Raw genomic sequence first — 17,641 nt, forward strand, 5'->3', positions numbered from 1 at the left:
TAACTGGGAGGTGAGGGACTATACCAGGGCATTTGCCACTGATAGTTGAAATCATGCTCTGCCCACGATGACAAATTTGTGCCCATGCTAAGGAGGAAGACATTATTTATAATTTTAGGAAGCACTTGAACATTGCAACTGGTCTGTTCTCCTGGTGAAGTCCTCTCATCTGAGAACTTTAGTGTATCATCATGCAAGGGGAATAAATTTCCACTGATCATACTGTTCTCCTTTCCTTTGTGACCTACCTTAATTTCTGAAGAAAGATGAAAATCCCCATGGCACCTTTATGAATCTGTGCAATTGTTAGAACAGGGGCAGATTAGGCAATGCATTAGTCAAATCAGCCTGCATTATGGTACAGTCCCAGAGTGTGAATTGAATTGCATCGGGACATTACAGAATGACTCAAGTTCTATGTATCTAAGTTATAAGAAACAGTCATATTTAAAGAGTGGAACACAGGGCTGGTCCCAGAAGAGATCGTAAAGCCATCCAAGACATCTGCTGCTGAAAACTTAAGTGTTAGAAGCAGAGCACAAGATGGAATGAGATAGGTTCAGGTCAACAGTTTTAGAGGGCTGGAGCTTTCTTAATGGATGGTGTCCAGCTATGGGTGATGGGTGGAATTAGATAAGAATGGGTAATTTTGATTGGTTGGTTTAACTGAAACGGAGCTGGTGTATACAGGCTCGTCTCATATTCTGCCATGTATTGAAGATTGAGTACCCTATCCAGATGGTAAGCACTTTGGGGATAATGTGGTGTCGTGTAATTTTCTATAGCCAACATACCACCCAGAACAATGTTTTTCTCACTGCATGTTTCCTAACTGGCTGAAAACCCTGCTAACATATCAGCCATTTCATTCAGTCTGGCATAAATAATGCTAAGTGCTAGTTCATGTAAACTACATTTGACAAATCGGTGTTTAAATGTTTTATGATTTATTATAACTAGCAATATTTACTAAACCCATTTTACTCTTTAAAAAGTAAATCAAGAACATATTTGCAGGAGGTGTGTGAATTTTAAATCACTTTCACCCACATTAAATGTTCTCATTTAATTTAATGAGAATGGTCTCATTTCCATTAGGAAGTTCTCTTGTGTTTTACTACCTCAATGCCTTAAAGAAAGAGTCAAGTTTATATTCCGGCAAAAGGGCAGTGTTCCATCAAACCTGGGCTGCCTGCATTATATTGAAAATTCCATCCTGCATTGATTACTGGTCTCAACAAACACATTATGAAGACTTTTATGATTACCAGTGCTTGAGAATTATTATAAAATATAATGAAAGAAATATTTAATATTGCCATGTAATTGCTTCCTACATTTTTGTTTCTATTTTAAAGAGTTAGTTAAAATGGTATTGTTCACCTCTAAGATCCCAATACTCTGTGGTTATAATAAAACTAAGAGACACATAACTTTAAAGAGCAGCCGAGCAGCCGAGGTTTGATGCTTTCCAGATGACGTGGTCAGGCAAAGTGATCTCTCAATCTGAAGGGCACAGGTGCTCAGGTGGACAGCAAGGACAGGCACATTCACTTCACACTGAACATTCTGGCCAAGATCTAACATTTACCAAATATTGAAAATACATGAAACTAGAACTTGTGGAATGATGTTTATGGACTACAGATTAGTGTTTATGTGCATGCACATGTATAGGACTAAGGGGGTCTTGACATAATAGATTAACTTTTCCTATAGACTTTATAATGGTCTTGGCCTCGAGAATTCAACTAAAAGTTCTGAATATTCAAATTACTTTTGAAATTAAAACAATTATTTTTTAGTTTGTGACTGATGTGATGAATTAAGAATATAATCTTTAATCTTTATTCTATGGACTTTGAAACCATTCTAGACTCGAAGCCATTCCCCAAAGAGGAGTTACACAGAAAGGGGCAAAGAGGTCTAATATTTACCTGTGGTTGTTTCATAAAGTGTCATTGTGGCAAAGCTGAACTACACTTCCCAGAATTCCCCTTTCTGTTTCCAGAAAGGGTGGGCCACAAGAGGAAGTGGGAGATTTGGAGGAGGGAAGTGAAGCAGCCGCCATTTTTTAGCTCAGCATGTTGTCACTAATCGGCTGACTCCCTTTAATGGTGTGAGGTAGTAGCTAGGCTTGCAACTACTTAACAGTCCCCTCAGTCCTCCTTCAGCTTCTTCAACTCCTGGGAGAGTAGACATGTTTAGCTCCATAATGAAGGATCCCAGCCATCCATACCACTAGAGTCAGAGGTGACAAGACTGGCATGGGTTCAGTCTGTCCTTGCAGAGGTCTAGCTCATGCTTGTGGATTCTCCCCTACTTTACATTCATCTTCCCTTCCTAACTGCCTGCCCTGTGGACTTCAAGTTCCAGGTCAAATCCCTGTAATGGTATGTATCAGTTTATATATGGATCAGGACTCAGAGAAGCAGAACCACAGGATACATGTAGAGACACTTGTGTTTGCACATGTGTGTATGTATATATATCCTTTCCCTCTGCTTCTGAGAGAATCTTGACTGATATACTGTCTCTATCAGTCACACTGATGTTGAGGCTTGGGTTGAAGGCCTAGATTTGTTATTGTTCTTGTTGCTGAAATGCATTCTTCATTTCATTTTGGGTGATCTGTGTTAGTGAAAATGCCCTTGTAGTGGTTTTCCAGCACCTCCCCTAAGAGATTACTTTAAACGAGCTGAAGTTGTAAAATCTGGGAGGATTTCCAAAGTGCTTTTATTAACCTCTCCTTACTTCTCTACTGGTGTCCCTCTGTTGACTAGTCTACTTTACATCTACAGGAAGGAGATCACACTTAAGAGAGTGGCTATGAAAACAACATCTTTATTTCTTCTATGATCTTTAGTTCTGACTTTAAAGAAGAAAATCCAGAAAGAATTTTTCCAGTGGTCAAGCCTGAGAACTTGGTCTGAAATTTAAAAATCAAATTATGTTTAGTCTTGCACATGGAAAGTTGGCTCAATTCTCTCATGATTTATTTTTCACTTTGATCTGATGTTGGGCATGCAGTATGCAGTGGGATGCAGGATTTCAGACCTGATGACCTGGCCTGTCAACTCCTTCGTTACCTCATCACTCAGAAGAGGGGGCATTTGGAACTTTGTTGATAGATTGGCTTATATATGAACAAACTAAGAGTGATCCAGCTTTCCCGTCCAGATCAACATTGGCTCAGTAATGCTGACAGTAGCAAAAATTGCTTGTGATTGCGAGAGCGATTACCTTCCGCCACAGGGAGCAGATCTGCTCTTTCTCCTCAACTGACATGGTCCTCTGCCATTACTGTCATGGCTGCCATCCTGAGGTCTCCAAATGCTTTTAGGCCAGATGTGAAGGCACACTGAGCTTGGACTGATTTTGGAGCTTCTTGAAAGCCAATTCAGTTTCTAAGAATTTAGACCAAGAATTTAAATAATAACAGCTCACATTTACAAAGTGCTGATTCAGGCTTAGTGCCAAGCATTTTACAGGCGTTTTCTCATTAGAGCAACTCTCTGAGGAAGGTGTTATTATCCCTGTGTTAGAATTGAGAGCTCTGAGGACCCAAGGGGTTAAATAACTTGTCTGAAAGTCACATGACTAATAAGTTGAAGAGCTAGGATTTGAAACCAAAAAGTTGAACCCCAAGTCCATGTGCACAATCACCATGCAGCACAGGAAACTGGGGGTAAGTCCCATGGGAAGGAATGAAATACTCTGCATTGGTGACTTACAATAATAGAATAGAAGATTGTCTTGCTCCCTTTCCTATCTCACCCCAAATCAGAGAAGCCTATCTTATGGTCAGAGAATAGACTGGGGAAGAGCTGGAAGTGTACATTTATCTCCCTCTCATAGCCCTTGGAGTCAAAGCAAAAAATAAAAATTGACTCAGCAGGTGAGCAGGTGCCTCAAGGGCACTGCCTGAGGTATCTCTGCCTTTTCTGGCTGTAGCCCATTTCTCTGCTAGGACAACAGATTAGAACAATGGTGGTGTTTCTCTGAACTTTTACTAAATAACTGGGGAAGCTACACATACACATTTTCTCAGACTATTAAATTACTACTAAGTTAGGAGATAGGAGTGAGGCAGAATGAGCAGATTCTACTCCCTTTGGCAAGCAAAGCAAACAGACAAACAAAAAAATCTGGTCCACATGATTCTAGTCAAATATGCTAAATGCCCTGTTACCCAGAAAGTACATTTTATGCCCCTTGGTGAACTGTCAGGGATTGCTCTGCCGAGTGGTGTGGAGAGAAAAGCCAGTCCTGCAGGCTGCTCTCTGCGCCTGGACTGGTGGTACTTGAGCTGGGCCCACTGTTCGACCTGCCCCTTTTAGTTTTAATTAATATTCTCATTGCCTTCCCATTGATGAAGTAAAATCATTATGATGACTAGTACTTGACTTATGATACATAGCTTGCACCATTGCCTCTGTCCCTCCAATCTGTAAGAACTAATGAGATATATTCAAAGTCAGAATTCTGATTCAAGTCATCTCACATTTTGTAAGCACAAATGTATCTGTCCTTATATCTCAGTTTCATCATTCCGCTGTTTTCTCTTAAGAAAATGTATTCACTCCTTAGGACACATATTAAGTGTCTGTCTGTGTTAGGTGCTGCAGATATCAAATCCCACATGGTACCTTACTCAAGGAGGTCAGGGACTGGCACAGGAGCTTATGGTGTGAATGAGCCACAGCCATCCAGTGCCTCCTGGGTGTTGGAGCACCTCTGTCTATGGATAAGATTTTGGGGAAGTCTTCATAGAAGGCAGAAGAGATGATTGAGCCAAAATTTGAAAGATGCAAAGGAAAAGAGCCTTGAGAAGCTATGAGAATTTGAATGACTGAGTAGCATGAGTAGAAAAAGGGCACATGTAGGTGCATTGCTAGAACCACATGGAAGAGTAGGCAAGAAGCCAAAAGGAATCTTGAATATCATGGTAAATAACTTCCATGAAATGGGAAACAGCAACCATCGAATGATTTGAAGCAAAGGAGAAACACAATCAGGTTAGTATTTTAGAAGTCCTCTCTGCAGCAATGTTGAAGATGGATTCGAGAGTCCAGATTGGCAGTAGGGAGACCAGTTAGAAGCCTTTGCATTATTTTTGCCAAGAGGTGTGGAAAAAAGGAGTCATTAAACAGACTTTAAAAAATGGTCTTCCAAGCAGCAGGGGTAGATCCAGGATTGAGGATAGCCAGTCAAGGAGTGTCAAACCAAGGCAGGAGGATTTCATGAATACAGAGTGGCTGACAATATCAAATGCTGCAGGCATATCTGAAAAGATGTACAAGTAGCTGCTGGATTTGGCATTTTTCAGATGACTGGTAACCTTGGTAAGGTTAGTTTCAAAGAGGTGGCGAGGAAAGAGTGTGAGTGTGTTGAGGAGGGCTTGGGAAATGAAGATGTTGGGAGGTTAGTATGGCCTGTTATTCTGAAAGGTGCTTAGCTGTGTCAATGACCAGAATGACAGGGGTTTTTTTTGTTTTTTTCATTTAAGAAAATAAACAAAAAATAGGAGATGGAAATGGCTGTGAAAATGGAACTGAGTCAGCTCCCTGTGGTCTTGCTAGTATTGGCTCTTTAAGTCCCAGGACATACTGCAGCTTCAGAAGGATGAGCCAGTTGGACTAAGCCACCACGAGAATAATTTTTTTTTTCTTGGTCAAGGGCAACTATCCTGATCATTTTCCTACATTTATACCTGAATCCCATCTCCTGCCCCCTCGCTGAACCTTCTCCCATTGGCTTGGTTAATGCTTGTGCCTTTACTAATCCCCTAACAGTACTGTTGACAACATTACAGTCCTCTGGCTCAAGTTTTGACTCTTTTTACTCCAGGTCCTAGACTGTGGACAGACTTTATAAGGTCATCCTGGGTTGCAGTTCCACCCATGGCAGGATCTGAACCACACAAGGCCAGGATCTGAACCTCTTCCGGGTTAGCACCCTCTAAACAGAATATCAGATAGCAGTTGGAGATTTAGAGTGGGGGCTCTGTAGCCAGATTGCCTGGGTTCAAATCTTGGCTCAGCTACCTGCTAGTTGTGCGATCTTGGACAAATTTCTTCACCTCTCTGCCTCCCTTTTCTCATCTGCTCTGTGCAAATAACAGAAGTCACCTCAATGCATTGCTTTAAGGATTAAATGTGTTAATATATGTAAGGTGCTTAGAACACTGTTTGGCACATAGTAAGTCCTCAGTGCTTGTCCTTATAAATAGGACAAGTTCCACAGTTAAGTTCTAGCAAGGGTTTTTACCTTTTTGCTGCCCTCTGGTGGCCAGTGAACATATCGGACTTAAAAACCCAAAGTTGACCCCATGTGTACTGAAAACAATGTAGATCAGACTGTAATGATGATGACCGCTGAAATACTTGCTAATTTTATGTAATACCCTGAATAATTCTACTGAAATAGGTAGTAATCATTGTCACCTTTGTATAAAGAAGAACGTTGACGCTGAGAAGAGAATTTACCTAAGAAATGCTATATGTAAGCTATATGTGGATTATATGTGAAATATCATATGCACTAAAGTAATCCTTATTTGTAGCCAGGGATTCAGTTTGAAAGAAATAAAAATTTAGTTTAGTTTAAATTCAGTTCAGGGAATATTTTGATCTGATTTTGTCCCAGTTCAATAGTTTCATAAAACATATAGTTTTGGCTTCAAATCAAACTGCTTTAGTAGGTATTTTTTTTCTTCCCCAGGGAAAGTTGCTTCAGTTCATGGTTTAGTGAAACATTAACATTTGGGTTCAGTTCTATTTGAAGATTGGTTTGGAGTTAGGTTTGGTTCAAGTCCTGTTTCCAGGAGTCTGGTGAATTTTAGATTGATGGACATATTCAGGAAACGGCCAATGGCTAACAAGAATGCACTGCGCCTGTTTCATCAAAAACGTTTCCACGGCTCTCTTGTCTGGACCCATATGATATCTGGTTCTCTTTAACTTGGCTGTCCTGAGACAGAATAATAATGCTAAACATAGTAGTGAGTGGTGATTTTGCAACACTGACAAATGATCTCACTTTGCTGGATAGACTTCTAAACTCACAAATTCATGAATTTAGTCACACATTCATTCTAAAAGATTGTACCTCATAGATGGATGGAATCTGGGGGCTACATGTGTCTTGTGCTTGCTCTCTTGTCCCCATTGTAACTATGCAAACAGTGTGTGATTGTGACAACTGTTTCAAATATAGACAAGATCTCGCTGGTAAGTTATCATTTTTCATTTTAAAAGATGTTATGAACGCTGAGGTCCAACTTCACTATATACAGAGTCCAAAATATTTTTAAGAAAATTGTGTTTTCAATTTTAGGATGCAATTTAATGACAAAATAGGACTGAGTTTATGGAAAAGGTGTTTATAACCAACTTAGCTGGAACGTATTCCTTCTGTTGAGCAAGGGGAAGCCTAAATTAAGATTTTGTCTGTATTGGGATAGTGGTTAATGTGTCAGAACTGAGAGAATTAGGAAGCTGGGACCAGAGAATATAGGCTGAATTAGAGTCTTCATCAAATCATAATTGTGGTAACATTTATTGGTCATAGACTGTGTGCCAATCCTCCGTTACATAGGTACTATAATTATTTTTTTAATAAGAAAAACAAAGCATAAAGAAGAATAAAGTAACTTGTCCAGAATAAAGCAACTTGCTCAGAGTGTGCCAGTTAGCAAGAAACAGAATTTGAACGCAGCCTAATGCAGAGTTCAGTCACTTAACCATCATAGCAAGTTTTCAGGTAGTTAGGAATTGGGCACAAATATAAATTAAGATCAAGGAAAAGCAGAAATTCAGACACCAAGCAGACAAACAAAAATCAGGGCATGTGCAGGGACCTGGAGTCAAGAGGAGTCAAGAGAAGTCAAGGGTCAGAACCTTTTCACGTAGATGAAAACCAGAGAGGGGAGAAAACTAGTCTGATGATAAAAGGAGAAGGAAAAAAGGTAAATTTGGCCAGGCAAGACAAGGGGGCTAGGAGAATAAGGCCTTAGCTGTAAAAGTCCCTTGTCTGAAAGGCATTTTCCATCCTGGCCAGGTGGCATTTGTTGAGATAGAAACCAACTTGATATTGAGCTCCTTAGGTGTGATTATAGCAAAATGTATATACATTCACTCAGTTTGGGTAGATATGGAAAGTCAGAAATAAGAACAACTTTATATAATATTAAGCACAGGGGCAAAAAATCTACAATTTTGTTACCCGTCATCTAGTTCAAGTCCCCACTCAAAGGGAGACTTTCTTCGGTGGCATCCCTGATCAGGTCATGCAATCTTTGCTTTCACGTTTCCAGGGGTGATGAGCTCACTGCCTTCTAGCCAGCTCCTTTCTTTTATTACAACATTCGAATTGCTGGCATGTTCTTTCTATAAAGCCCCAGAATTTCATCCTTATGACTGCTGTCCATTATCTTGCTTGTCTGTCTGTGACCAGCCAAGAGCACATACATGCATTTTTTTTTTCTATATGACAAACATGTAAGAGATGAAAATGTTTTAAAAAATCCAAGATACAAAAGTCTTCCCACAGATTAAAAAAAAAGCCCCAGGTGTCTTTGCTTGTTTTATTAGGGTTATAGTTACAGGTGGGAAGAGATGCCACACCCAACAGTAGTCCAATATTTACATTTTCACTCCCACTCCAAGGAAAGTTCACCCTCAGATACCAGGTCTTAAACAATATCCTGCTATCTTTGCAAAACTAGAGTTAATAGTGCTTTCTTTTCCTCATTAACTGTGTAGAAACAAGCTAGCATTTTACAAAAAGAAATGTATTAAGAGTCAGAAGGATAAAAAAAAACAGCAGAAGAAAAAATGAAAAGAGTGACTGTATGATCAATAGACATTTTCATAAATTTGCCCTATATTTCTCCTAAGCCAGGGTGATTCCTTCTATCTGCTCTCTATAAGACAGGGGAAGGAGACCGCTGTGGAATTTCATCTTCCTTTTGAAGAGTTATAGCAGTGTTATGTCAAATGTTGAACAAGGGAGCTGTGGTGATCTACTCAGATGGTTGGCAGAGAGCACAGTGGTCGTTACTTCTACTGTGAAAAGAGAACTAGAAGAATCAACCTTTTGTTGAGCACTTACTAGGGGCCTCTTAATCCTCCTCATGGTAACCTAGTAAGGACGCACGAATTATAAAACATTTTATGGATGAAAGAGCGGAAGTTTAGAGAGGGTAAATTGCCTCAAGTGCACACAGTAGCATTAATAATAGTAATAAAAATACAGGTGACTGCTAAGTTTGGATGTTTGTGTCCCCCACAAAATTCATGCTGAAATTTAACTCCCAATGCAATAGTATCAAGAGGTGGGGCCTTTTGGGGGTGATTAGGTCATGAGGGTTCCACCCTCATAGATGGGATTAGTGCCTTATTAAAGACCTAGAGGGAAATAGCCAGGAACTTTTGCCCTTTCTGCTCCTTCCACAATGTGCAGAGACAGCATTTGTTACCCTCCTAGAAGATGCCACATTCAAGGCACCATCTCGGAAGCACAGACTGGGCTCTCACCAGATACCAAGCCTGCTGGTGCCTTGATCTTGTGCTTCCCAGCTTCCAGAACTGTGAGAAATAAATTTCTGTTCCCTATAAATTACTCAGTCTCAGGTATTTTGTTATAGCAGCAAAAATGGACTAAGACAGTAACCATCCTTTATTAACTTCTATCACATAGTAGTTACATGTAGCAGTTACTTGACATATTCTTTTCCATTCATTCATTTAAATATTATTAACTTATAACCAGTACATGGCTAAACTGTAGTTTGAAAATAATCAAACTAATGTATATAGATTGAAGGCCTGTTGACAAGCCAGGCATTATGCTATGCACTACATTTGATCAACAAATTACAATCCCACTTTCAAGGAATTTACCCTTCAGTAACAGACTAGCAAACAAATGAGCAATCACAATCTAGAATGAAGAATATTGGTCTGAAGGCTATGCTCTCTTCCCTCCAACACATTGAGAAACATTAAATCTGGAAACATGCTGATGGTTCCTTAGACTGGGCTCCAAGGAATTCTCCCTGTAAAAGTCTCTGGGCCATAGAGCCAGCTCTGCTTACTCTGCATGATATAGCCCCAGAAGAGGAAGGAGTGGGCATGGAGTTGGCAGTGTGGTACCTGGAAATGTCAGCAGGAGAGGACTTGGAAGTGGCTGCTTGGCCACGTGTGCGTGCGTGTGTGTGTGTGTGCACGTTCAAGAGGTTTGCGTGTGTGTGTGTGTGTATGTGCATGTGCACACACTAAGGGGCTTCCAGATGGCTCAGCCCTTCTAGTGAACTGCTTGCCAAGGTATGAGTGACCTCTTCTGTAGGGCACTGGAGTATTGGCTGGGCCTGGGGAGTGGGGTGGGGGTAAATGAGGTGGGGGTTGGAGGGAATTGGTGTGCTGTGGTCCACAAAGACAGGAACATAAATTTTTTTCATTAAAACAATCTTGAAATTGTTGGCAAGCCCATAAAAAGGCTTAGTTAGAGCCGTCTTGGGGCAACTTTTCTTTGAGTTCAGTTTATTAGTTTAGGTTTTTACATGGCTCTTTATTAAGAAACATATGGTACTTTAGGCCATTTAACACCAAGGAAAAGCTTCATAAAGAAATGTTCTGAACACCAATATAATGTAAACTTGTCCTGTTACCTTTTACAGAAAAACAAGTTATTGAGAGATTTGTGAACGATTTCTGTACTTTCTTATATTTAATGATGAGATATTTTCATTTACAAACATGTATTAAGCCTTTCAAAAAGAAAAAGAAGAACTTGGGTTAAAAAAATGTATGTGTGTGTGAGTAGTTTAAGGAGGATGGGAATTTCATAATAAAATAATATATGCTATATACATAACCCAAATGCCTCATTGGCCTGTTGAGGAGTTTTCTTAAAGCAGCTGAGGAGGATGTCTTGTGTTGCTTGAAATTAGGCTAAGATTCCATAAAATGAAATCCTTTCAAAACTATTCTCTACAAAGCAATGCAGTCCAGTTAGAAAAAGAGCCTCGGGGTTGACCTCATTTGCCCCACTTCATTGAGCCCATTGCTGGGGTCTGGTTCAGAGTTCCAGCCGCAGAGACAGATTCTTCTCAAAGGAATAGTACCCAACCTGGACAAAACATCTACTGGAGACACACCCCTCTCACCTTCTGTTCTGTTGGGAATTACTTCCAGCATTGCAGTTGACAGCCTTGCCACCCACGGTGGAGGCGGCCATCCAGGAACATCCACATGCAAGGGCTGAACTATGGACACTAATCCCAAAGATGATGTATAGCTGATTTTGGGCTGCCAGTTGGAGGGCTGGAGCTGAGACCAGTGGAATCTCAGCCTTACAGGGGTCACATACGTGGCAATTTGTGCCAGGAAAGCCTTACATTGATGGTTCTCAACTGGGGGAGATTTTGTCACCCAAGGGATATTTGACAAGATGTGGAGACATTTTCAGTTGTAACAACTGAGGGAGGGAGTGCTACTGGCATCTGGTGGGTAGAGGTTGAGAATGCTGCTAAATATCGTATTACTTTTGCACCAACCTAATATAATACATGGAATTGACCCTATAACAAAGAATTACCCAGCCCCAAATACCAATAGTCTTGCTGTTGAGATATTAATACAGGGAGATGCCTGCTGGGGATTGGATTGGTGAGTGCACAATCGAAGCGGAGCTATTCTTTTCTTTTTCACGGTCTATCCAGAATAGTCCCAGAAACTCACCTTGATCATGCCTGAGAGTCCTCTGAGGCACTATATCGACTCTACGTATCTTGCCATGTAGGTAGGGAGTATTGACTTTTCAGGTGACTGTGCACCTTAGAAGGGTGGACACATGGGTCTGTTTTCCTTTTGTAGGCTTTAAAATGAGATAGCAGAGACACAAAGGAGGGGTGGGGTGGACAAAGATGTTTTAGGCTTTGAGTTCATGAGGTGGAATTCCACCTTATAGAATGGAATTGCAGTCCTGGAGGTGGCTGTGTCTGTGACCAAGAAGAGGATAGCAGTGGAAGGCATCATTACCACCTCAGGTCAGTGGAAGAGGAGAGGACCAAGACTCAGAACTAAAATGGGACTTCCCCTGGCCAGCTGCTGATCTCCTACAAATGTGCCCCATTTTGGCAACAGTACAGGTGTTTTGTTGCTTCCTTAGTTGACTGTCTTAGTTGCTTCCCCAAGCTGCTTCCCTAGTTGACTGAGGAAGCCGACACTACTGTCCTCAGGGAATGACCTAGGGTGGATAGTGCACCATGATCTGGAAAAGATGAGAATGGATACTCAGTTTACACCAAACTTAGATTTTCATTGATCCCATATAGCAATGAAATTCACATATTTATTCAGCTCTTGCTATTAGCAAGACGCTCTCCTAGGATCTGTAGGAAAGATATAAAGAGGAATGGATCATACCCCCTGCTCTCAAAGATTCATTCTATCGTAGGAGAGACAGACATATTTCCCACTCTATAGAATATAACTATAATAAAAACATATTGTTGTAAGTGCTATAATAGTGGGACAATTGGGAAGCAGAAAAAAATTATTCCCACTGGGGGCATGTGGGAGGAACTTACAAAGATCTACCATCTTTCTCTCTGTAAGAGAGAAAGTGGCATTTGCACAGGACCTTCAACGATAGTAGGAATTTAATGGAGAGATTAGCATTCAGTGAACGCAACAGAGCACATGGCTTGTTAGAAATCACAATTAATTTGGTATATTTGAAACAGATGAAACTTTCAGGGAAGCTGTAACAAAGACTTAAAAAAAGGGCATTTAGAGTTGATCACAGAGAACATGAGTACACAGATGAGGAATCTGTGTTTTATCTGTATAGTTGCACAGATAAAACATATCTTATATGTAGTAGCAAAACTTTATATTATATATAGTAGCAAACTGAAGATATTTGAGCAGGGGATTTATATGTTCAGATCTTTTCTTTAGAAAGAGTTTTGTCAGTAGCCTTTAAGATGGAATGGAGAGATGGGAGGCTAGAAAACCAGGTAGGGAACTTTGGAATCAATGGCTGAAGTTTTGTCTTCTTTTTTAGAGACAGTCAGAATGAAGCTGAAAGGTCAACACAATGTTTGAGGCTGGTAGTATAGCATAGCAGAAAAGAGCAGGGGAAAGCTACACCCATGCCCAAGTCCTTATCTGCCTCTAGATACCTATTTGATTTTGAGCAAGTTACTTTTTGCACCTCAGTTTCCTCATCTGTAAAACATTGCTAATAAATAGAATATTCCTTACAAGGATGTTGATAGGAGTTTTAAGTGTGTTATCTAAAAAGCACTTAAGATAGCATTAAAGCTGATAATTAAACTTTCAGGAATTTCACAAGGTGGCAGACATCATGTTGGTAGATGGAAATAAGCAATAATGTAAGTATTTACACCATGGAAGCTGGAAAATTCTACAAATCAAAGAGAAAAGAGAAGGAAAGAAAGTGAGAGACAGAAAACCCACATAGGACTGAGCTCTGAGACTACTTCAAATTTCAAAACCAGCATCTCAAGCAACTTTGAGTTCTTTGAGTGGTACTGAACATTTGATGGAAAGAACAAGGTCTTAAAAATTAGATATTGCTCAAAGATCAGATAGTTGTAGATATGTGGTATTATTTCTGAGGGCTCTGTTCTGTTCCATTGGTCTATATCTCTGTTTCAGTACCAGTACCATGCTGTTTTAGTTACTGTAGCCTTGGAGTATAGTTTGAAGTCAGGCAGCATGATACCTCCAGCTTTGTTCTTTTTGCTTAGGATTGACTTGGCAATGCGGTCTCTTTTTTGGTTCCATATGAAACCTGACAAAAACAAGAAATGGGGAAAGGATTCCCTATTTAACAAGCGGTGCTGGGAAAACTGGCTAGCTATATGTAGAAAGCTGAAACTGGATCCCTTTCTTACACCTTATACAAAAATTAATTCAAGATGGATTAAGACTTAAATGTTAGACCTAAAGCCATAAAAACCCTAGAAGAAAACCTAGGCAATACCATTCAGGACTTAGGCATGGGCAAAGACTTCATGTCTAAAACACCAAAAGCAATGGCAACAAAAGCCAAAATTGACAAATGGGATCTAATCAAACTAAAGAGCCTCTGCACAGCAAAAGAAACTACCATCAGAGTGAACAGGCAACCTACGAATGGGAGAAAATTTTTGCAATCTATCCATCTGACAAAGGGCTAATATCCAGAATCTACAAAGAACTCAATTTTACAAGAAAAAAACAAACAACCCCATCAAAAAGTGGGCGAAGGATATGAACAGACACTTCTCAAAAGAAGACATTTATGCAGCCAACAGACACATGAAAAAATGCTCATCATCACTGGCCATCAGAGAAATACAAATCAAAACCATGATGAGATACCATCTCACACCAGTTACAATGGCCATCATTAAAAAGTCAGGAAACAACAGGTGCTGGAGAGGATATGGAGAAATTTTACACTGTTGGTGGGACTGTAAACTAGTTCAACCATTGTGGAAGTCAGTGTGGCAATTCCTCAGGGATCTAGAACTAGAAATACCATTTGACCCAGCCATTCCATTTCTGGGTATATACCCAAAGGAATATAAATCATGCTGCTATAAAGACACATGCACACATATGTTTATTGCCGCACTACTCACAATAGCAAAGACTTGGAACCAACCCAAATGTCCAACAATGATAGACTGGATTAAGAAAATGTGGCACATATACACCATGGAATACTATGCAGCCATAAAAAAGGATGAGTTCATGTCCTTTGTAGGGACATGGATGAAGCTGGAAACCATCATTCTCAGCAAACTATCGCAAGGAGAAAAAAGCAAACACCGCACGTTCTCACTCGTAGGTGGGAATTGAACAATGAGAACACTTGGACACAGGAAGGGGAACATCACACACTGGGGCCTGTTGTGGGGTGGGGGGAGGGGGGAGAGATAGCGTTAGGAGATATACCTAATGTAAATGACGAGTTAATGGGTGCAGCACACCAACATGGCACATGTGTACATATGTAACAAACATGCAGGTTGTGCACATGTACCCTAGAACTTAAAGTATAATTATATATATATATATATATATATGATATTGCTTATCTTATTACACTTCTGATGGACTTGATATATATGGAAAATGAAAAAGTAGGATTTGAGGTGACTTTCGAGGAATTAGATAAAGTAGATTACCTCAAGCAGCAAGTGCTATATGAAACACTTTATTGCTATGTTAAGCCCAAGACCATACTATATGGAAAATACTACGGTTTAGTTGGAAGTAAGGATCAAGGACAGTATAGCTGGTTTGAAAATAAAACTACTTGAATTTGAATCCATCTTATATTACTCATTAGTTTGGACAAGTAACACCAAACTCCCTTTTTCCTCCCTACCCCCAACTTTCTATTATAACTGTATCTCCAACCTTATCGACAATAGTCAAGATCTCTTCCACCATCCAGTTAGTAATATAAGTTAGGGATCTTCATATCCTGGAGGACTTCTTTCCTTTTATCCTCCAAATTCAAATAACTAAGAGTTTGCTTCTATTCTACTGAATATATCTTGTTTGTGCCAGAGTTTTTGCATCTGTAAAATATGGTAATAATGACATTTCTGTTGCAGGGTTATTGAAAGGATTATATAAGTTACAATATAAATTAATATGTAGACCATATAGAACAGTGCTGGCACAGGGTAAATGCAATAGCAGAATTAGCTACTATTATTGTTTCCAAATATTAACTGTTTGAATTTCATTAAATTATTTTATTTCCTTGAGGCTGGATTTCTCATACATAAAAGAGAAATAATATTAACAACTACTCATCTATCTCACAAAGTTGTTGTGAGGTTGGAATAAAATATATTGAATGTGAACTTGCTTTGGAAACCATAAAGCATGAAATAATCACCTTTAGTGATTATGAGAAAAAATATAGCGCAGAGAGGCAGTCTTGGAACACAACTCCAAGGAATGATATAGCTATTTTTGAGTAAAACCCACAGAGTGATTGTGAACATAAGAGGAAAATTACAACAGGCTGTGCAAATCATGAATACATCTGCCAAGCACACATCAATATGCACATGTGCCCAGCATGGGAAGGAGGCTGGCCACACATTAGTCTTTTTGGCCACAAACCCATAAACAGATAGCAATCATTGTAAGCAGCACCAACACACTGAAACACTCCCCCTGCCTGGCTACATCTGACAATGGAAGAGCCACTACATAGTGAGCAATGGTGTCATGTTATGAGCTCCAGGAAAGCCTCTAGTCTCATCCCCTTGCACCAAGCCCACCTACATTGGCTGAATAATGTCTGACCTCAGTGCATTTCTTCCTTCATTCCAAGGGAAGCTTTAAGCCATTTTCAGCTATTTAAACCTCAGGGTGAATGAAGAATTAGAGAAAAGCCTGTTCAGATCTGGGAATGCTATAAATGAATACTCTCCACAACTCTGCTTGGATTGCTTCTGCAGGTGTGATCACTGTGTTTTCTGATGGACAAACCTGACTTTGTGATTGATAGTATTAAACTCCCTTATCCCCACCACACCTACCTTCTTTTATTTCATTATTTTATTATTTATTTATTTATTTTAAGACAGAGTCACTCCGTCACCCAGGCTGAAGTGCAGTGGTTGCAACCTCTGTCTCCTGGTTTCAAGCAATTCTCGTGCCTCAGCCTCCTGGGTAGCTGGAATTACAGGCATGCACCACCATGCCCAGCTAATTTTTGTATTTTGAGTAGAGACGAGGTTTTGCCATGTTGGCAAGGCTTGTCTTGAACTCCTGACCTCAAGTGATCTGCCCACCTCAGCCTCCCAAAGTGCTGGGATTACAGGCACGAGCCACTGCCCCTGACCCCACACCCACCTTCTAAAACTCTTTCCCTTGAGTTCCGTGACATCACCTTATTTGGTTCTTCTCTTCCTCCCTGGCCATTTCTTCCTGTTCCCTTTATTGATACTTCTCCCTTTTAACTGTTGATATGCCTCTTGTATTTCTTGGTTCATTCTGTAATTTCTTCTGGGTGCTCTCAACTGTACATTGATGTTTCCAACACTTAAGTCTTTAGCCCAACTCTCTTCCGTGAAATCTGCTATTGTTGTGGATGACTTCAAAGTACTTTGGGGTCAAATGTCTAAAACCAAACTCATTTTTTCTTCCCTATCTCCAACTTTCTCTTCGAATTGTATTTTCAACCTTAACCATAGTCAATGTCTCCATCATCCACTTAGTAACCTAATTTAGGGCTTCTCATCCTGGATGACTTCTTTTCTCTCACCTCCACATTCAAATAGCCACCAGTTTGCATCTTTTCTAATGCGTATATCTCAATGAATTCTCTTCCTTTTGTGCTGTTCCTCTCTCTCTTGCTGCCTTCATTTATGTCCTCAACACATTCCATTTGCACAAATGCAGTATTTTCTTAACCCATTTTCCTGACTTGCATCTCTCTTTCTACTGGTATTCATTTACCATGAGGCCAACAAATTATATTTGTAAAGTGAAAATTGTATTATTTTACTCCCCTTATTATCACTATCTGTTAGATATTGAATTGTGTTGAAGTTATCACGTGATCTGGCCCTAAATACCATTCCAGCCTC

Source organism: Nomascus leucogenys, chromosome 16, assembly GCF_006542625.1.
Source record: "Nomascus leucogenys isolate Asia chromosome 16, Asia_NLE_v1, whole genome shotgun sequence".
Taxonomy (NCBI): Eukaryota; Metazoa; Chordata; class Mammalia; order Primates; family Hylobatidae; genus Nomascus; species Nomascus leucogenys.